At 40.4% G+C, this 6,730-nt stretch overlaps 1 pseudogene; it reads left to right on the plus strand.

Moving 5' to 3' along the window:
- The first annotated feature begins 3,430 nt into the window (after nucleotides 1-3,430).
- LOC128097711 (40S ribosomal protein S2-like) lies at nucleotides 3,431-4,539 on the plus strand (annotated as a pseudogene).
- Nucleotides 4,540-6,730: the final 2,191 nt, after the last annotated feature.

Raw genomic sequence — 6,730 nt, forward strand, 5'->3', positions numbered from 1 at the left:
TTAATGGAAATTACGAGTATGCATCCAAGGGCAAGATTCTTCCCTTGGGGATTTATTCTGCCTCAATGTGCAAACATAATTCTCATTAAAATTAATAAGAATTGTACATATGCATCTAGGGAAGAAATAGACTCCTCCTAGATTCAGATCACCTCATTCTGGTTCATGAAGGAAAAAAATAAAAATAAAAGAGGCAGCCATGGAGGTGAGAGTGCAGCCAAGGAGTGTGATTTTAGATGCACAACCAGAGTGTTCGGTGGTCACCCACACCATGTATGAGACACAAGTCCTTTTTTTTTTTTCTTCATTGCAAAAGCTTGTACAGGGAATGGAACCAAGCTCTAATTTGCTAAGCTTTTCTCGGCATTATAATTATTCCCATGATGTCTTCTCCAGAGCATTGAGAGAAACTGGGCCTTGCTTATGTTTGATTCCTAGTTTGTGGGTTTGGGATCATTTGTATTTATTGGAATCATTGGGCCATAATATTTGTCTATTCTTTCCTTTTGTAATGCTTCAAAAATACCTCTTATTTGACTGGCTAAGTGGTATTTAACTCCTGGTGTGTTTTAGGGTCTGAGAAATCAGCTTTTATTCTGGGGAAATGCAGCTTTAATGCACACATTGCTAAACTTGTGTAAATTCAACCAAACAATGTCTTTCAACTGAATGAATGTGTGCAGCAACAGCATGAAGAAAGAGAAGCCGGCATCTATTAATCTGCTCATTTCTGTTGTTGCAACAATAAATCAACCACAAAATTATTATCTAACACATCTGAAGAATATCTTCTTTGTAAAAAGTAAATAATTCCCAAAATACTAAGTATGCTTATCTGAATGTGAAGTTTGGGTCTATTCACTACTAAAAACCAGGAGAGTATAGACATTATTGCTTTTATCAACTTAGCTTCAACAATACAAACAACATATTAAATCTGTCTTCAAGTTTTTAAAAAGCAGGCATGGGAAGCTGACTTTTCTTAAAGATTTATTTTAGTTTTTAAAAAGTATGTGTAAGTGTGTGTACCTGCACATGGGCATGTGTACGTTAGTGCAGTAGCCCACAGAAACCAGAGGTCTTGGATCCCCCGGAGCTGGAGTTACAGACAGTTGTGAACTGCCTGATGTGGGTATTGGGAACCAAACCAAACTCAGGTTCCCCAGAAGAGCAGCTGGTGCTCTTATCTGTGGAGCCACCTTTCCATCCCCAGACCAATTTTAAAATTAACCAAATACAGCTTAAATTTGTACCAATAAAAATATGAGTGTAAGCCCTGGTTGGAAAAAACCTGACTTCCTTGCTTGGCAGCTACAGCTCACTGGGAATGCAGGACAGTCAGAGAAAGTGTTTAGAACTTGGCCTTTGGATAAAAGGAATAACCAGAACCAAATGGCTTGCTCTTAAGTCCACTGATTGGGAAAGCCAGATACAAACAGCAGGCCACCAAAGCTTCTAGGAAAAGCATTCCCTCTACCCATGGGCTGAAAGAACACCACCCTCACAAGCCCAGGACCTTGGCACATTCAGGAACTTCTACCTCAGCAGAAATCCAGGGAGCTTCTTAGAAGGTAGTAAGCTTTCCAGAGGTTGGTAAGCCATCCAGAATTTCAAAAAAAATAAAAATAAAAAAAACCTGAAAGATTCCAGAGCTGGCCACTGGTGTGATTCAAGAGCCTAGCAAAGACACCAGCCAGGTTTGTCTGAAGATGCTAACCTATGTGCCATGGAATCAAGGCCTCATCAGCCAAAGACACGCTGTTGGTTCTTGAGATACTGGAGAAGTGGAGTGGCTTTGGTTTTTACGGCATTTTTGTAGTAAATTTGTAAAATACCTTGGTTTAATTTGTGACTTTCCTGTAAGAAGTTGTTTGTGCAGCATTTGTAATTAAGTAACTCCATATTCCACGTGACTGCAGTGAAGGAAGCATGTGGCTCCAGGTGGTGACTGTTCAGAAGGGAGGGGGCCATTTGTTGCTTCCCACTGTGCACATTTCTGTATATTAATGACATGAAGCATTATTAAAGCACTAGAATGAATAAGTAACTGACAAACTAGTTAAATCTACAGTAGTATGTGGGCTCTGTCCAGGGTGGTGATGCAAGTCATAATCACAATGCAACTTACAGTTCTTTAATTAAAAAAATGAAAATGAAAATGAAAGGTCAGCCTGGTAGTTATAGAATACACTGTGTGCTTGTCGTTGGGATGTGTAACTTTGAATCTGCTTGGTTTTCTCCTAACTAGATTTTACTTTTATTCACAAATACTGTGTGTTGTCCTTTGCATGCATCCTCATTCTACTACATGCTAATGCACTGTGCAGCTGCCAATGCAAGCAAACACTGAATATCTATGCTGTAGAATAAAGTAAGTCATTTATACCACCATCCTATGCTGTTCACATTCTGGACTAGTTAGTGAAATTTTTCATTGTATTGGGCATGCTCTTATAACGATGTTGAGTGTTTTTGTTTTCATGACGCTGCTGTTGTCTTCTCTAAAAGGTAATGATACAAGGTTTTCCATTCCCTTGAATCAGAAGTGAGTTTGCATGGAAGAGCGACACAGTTCAAGCTCATTGTACCTCTGCCAGTTAAGATGGTGTGGTGTCAGGTGCTAAGAAACAATCTCCACACATTAAAATAGCCCATCCTACAGGGAAGCTCAGTAAGACTCAGTAAAATTATAGAGGGACACTCAATGTGACTCAGAAAGTTGACAACTCACAAGTCTCAGGAAGTCCCAGAAACTGTCTAATTCAGGAGGCTCTTCTCTCCCCAAGATTATATAAGCAGACAGAACTCTGAGAAGAACCTTCCCTCATGGAACTGCCTGAAAGCCAGCAACAAGTGCTCCACTTCCACATTTTGAGAATCTTCACCCACGCCAGGGTGGGCTTTGGTAATGCAACTGCCTTTGAGTCGCTTATACACTTGAAATTAGCCAAAGTCTTATAGGTAACTGCAGTAAAACCATCAATTCATCAAGGTGGGCTCCAGCGGTATCATTGCTTTGATTTGCTGTTCATTCCCATGTAGGTTGAGTGGATGTTTGTTCACATCCTCCCAGAAATAGTGTCATACAAAATCAAGTTACATCTGGTTACTATACTAGAAAAGGCCCTTTTGTAGAGATGGACTTCCAAGTGCTTTTAAAATTTATCCTAGTAACCTGGCATGGTGACACGTAACTTTAATCCCAGCACTCAAGAGGCAGATTCAGGTAGATCTCTGTGAGACCCTGGTCTACATAGTGAGCTCCAGGCCAGGCAGTACTACATAGTGAGATATTTCTGGAACATTTAAGACAATGATATATGTTGGATAAATCTATAAATAAACTTGTATTCATCTGACTTTTAAAAAACTATGTTGCATTTATTTAGTGTATATATTTGCATTGTGTGTGTGTATGTGTGCACATGCACACACTTTCCATGGTGCATGTGTAGAGGTTAGAGGACAACTTGCTCAAGCCACTTTTCTCTTCCGTAGAGAGGGTTCCAGGGATCAACTCAGGTCGTCAGGCTTGGTGGCAAGTGCCTTTACACACTGAGCCATCTCACGGGCCTTCATTCAACTTTAAAACAAATTAAGGACACTGGGTACACTTTTGACTAAGAGATACAATGCACTTCTTCTTCCAGAAAACACCAAATGGCAGATGACGCCAGTGCAGCAGGAGGGCCCAGGGGCCCGGGATTAGGAGGCAGCGGCGGCTTCCACAGAGGACTCGGCAGCGGTCTTGTGGTCTTAGGGGCCGCGGTTGTGGTCAAGGCCGTGGCCGTGGTCGAGACCTCAGGGCTCATGGAGGTAAAGCTGAAGACAACGAGTGGATCGCTGTCACCAACCTGGGCTGCCTGGTTAAGGACATGAAGATCAAGTCACTGGAGGAGATCTACCTGTTCTCCCTTCCCCTTAAGGGATCAGAGATTATTAACTTTTTCCTGGGCACATCCCTAAAGGATGAGGTTCTCAAGATCATGTCAGTGCAGAAGCAGACTCAGGCTGGCCAGTGGACCAGATTCAAGGCTTTTGTCCTATTGGGGACGACAATGGTCATGTTGGTCTTGGTGTTAAGTGCTCCAAGGAAGTAGCCACTGCCATCCGAGGGGCCATCATCTTGGCCAAGCTGTCCATTGTCCCTGTGCGGAGAGTCTACTGGGGGAACAAGATTGGCAAGCCCCACACTGTTCCGTGCAAAGTGACAGGCCGCTGTGGCTCTGTGTTGGTGCGTCTCATCCCTGCCCCCAGAGGCACTGGCATCTCTCTGATGCTGTGCTCAAGAAGCTACTGATGGTGGCCAGTATTGATGACTGCTACACATCAGCCAGGGGCTGCACTGCCACCCCGGGCAACTTTGCCGAGGCCACTTTTGATGCCATCTCTAAGACCTACAGCTACCTGACCCCAGACCTCTGGAAAGAGACAGTGTTCACCAAGTCTCCTTATCAGGAATTCACTAACTATCTTGCTAAAACCCACACCAGAATCTCTGTTCAGAGGACCCAGGCTCCAGCTGTGACCACCACATAAAGGTTTTTATACAAGAAAAATAAAATGAATTAAATCTGCTAAAAAAAAAAAAAAAGATACGATGCATCCAGGTTATGATATATGCTTAAAAGAAAATGTGTTCAAAAATAGAACACTCATGAGATTGTATAAACAAATAAATTAACCCTCTGCCCCAATGCTCACTTGCAGCCAAGTCATCCAAGTCATTCACTGATCATAATTTCAAGTAAAACTAAATGGTGAGGTTCATTTTTTGATTGGGGTAGTTGCATTTTGAGCCTGTTTATATCTGAGTTATAACTCTGGGGCCAAGGAAAAAAATCAAGATTAATACAGTCTATACAATATTAAACTTTTACAGAATAATTTTATTTCTTACTCCAAAACTGATTTCAAGACACCTTGACTGTCCCTTCCAATTGTCAGTGACAGTCTTATTTCCTGATTCTCTCTGTGTATTACTAGAAACTTTTCCTCCCCATCCTGAATTCTCTGTTATCTTCAAGTTCCCATCAGCAGACTTTCTCCATAGCAGACCCACTTCAACTCAAGATGGGGGAAAAAAAGAGCTATCCATGTCTTTGATAGTGATTTCTACTTTCTGAAGCAATTTATATTAGTAATGGACAGAAAATCAAAAAGAAAAACATGGGAAATGTTTGTATTTCAGCTCATGCCACATTTTGCAGAATGCAGGCTATAAAACCATGTATGGTGATAGAGCACACAATTCTGAAAACTGGGAATTATAGATGTATTTAAAAAGTGAGTGTAATTACTTATTTTGAATGAATATGCAGTGGCAGAAAGTGGTTTATTTCAAATTACTTGTATGAGCTCAATTTTCCTCCTCAAATTGAACTATCACCCACAAAATACTTCTGTCTTCCACTTAGCCAAGGAAGTAAGGAGGCTTCACTGATATCCACATGGCCTCTCATAGAATAATTACTACATGTGTCCACAGTTATTTCTACATACCTGTAAAAGCAAGCTACATTTTTTTAATCCTAGTTATCTTAGCGCGTGTGAACTCTTAAGTCCCTTGCTGAGAAATGAACCAGCAGACTTAACTACAAATTGTCTAAATATGTAAATGTCAGATTAGTTAAATTCATTTCAATGCTAATGGAATCCTAAATGGACAAGAATGACATATGGATCAAGGGAGGGCATTAGCTTCCTAGAACTGAAGTTATAGATGGTTAGAAGCCACCGTGTGGGTGCTGGAAAACAGACCTAGGTCCTCAGCAAGAGCAGCAGTGCTCTTAAACACAGAGCCATCTCTTATGACCCTTACCTTGTAACTTTTATTAGCATTCCTTATCCAATTTCCTATTCTCACACAAATACTTATAAGTTCCTGCATTCTTTGGAGTATTTTTAAGTTGTTATCTCCTAAAGTATATAATAGAATTTCTTCTCTCTTTCCAATATTTAAATTTCACAATTCATTACACTCTTCCACACGCTCTCTTTGTATTGAAGTGACTGTGCCTCCTCTCTTTAAAACAGAAAATGATCATTCAACCATTGTTTCATTTTAGTTCAACAGGAACGGTTTTGTGGTTCAGCATTAGAGTACAATGTTTGGTTTAGGGTTTTCCTCTCATTATGCAGTAGGATCAGGGAGAATTCTTAAGATGAATGTATGTTTCTTTTGACTTAACCATTTTGACATTTCTTCTTCTGCTCAGTTAATTCTTTTCATATGTTAAACAACCTTTTATTTTAGAAATATATTGAAATTAAAATGGGTACTTTTCTTAGTAGGTGGTTGCACTTAATTAATGAACCAGTGTGCTATTTAATGTTTTACATAATGGACTTAGTTGTGATGTCCTGAGCTAGACTTTATGTCACCAGCATGCAATGCATGGAACCTGTGCTGGCCACTTCCCCATGTCTTCTCATTGAGCATTTAGAATTTAAAGAATATAACACTTTCCTTTGATCGGATGGCTTTTATTTAGGGTTTAAACACTTGGGTATCTTTTCAACTTTCCCACAGTCGCTCATCTCCTCACACTAGCTAGCGCCTCTTATGGGTTATGGTCACTTACACTCTCCTAATGAAGTACCTATGTTATCAGACTTTTATGATGATAGTGTATGCGCTAGTATTTTGAAATGGGCAAAGGCTTTTGGACAAGATCCCCAAAGCACAGGCAACAAAAGCAGAACCAGACAGATGAAGTTGCATCAAACT

The sequence above is a fragment of the Peromyscus californicus genome, unplaced genomic scaffold, assembly GCF_007827085.1.
Source record: "Peromyscus californicus insignis strain IS unplaced genomic scaffold, ASM782708v3 Scaffold_5__1_contigs__length_169319896, whole genome shotgun sequence".
Lineage (NCBI taxonomy): Eukaryota > Metazoa > Chordata > Mammalia > Rodentia > Cricetidae > Peromyscus > Peromyscus californicus.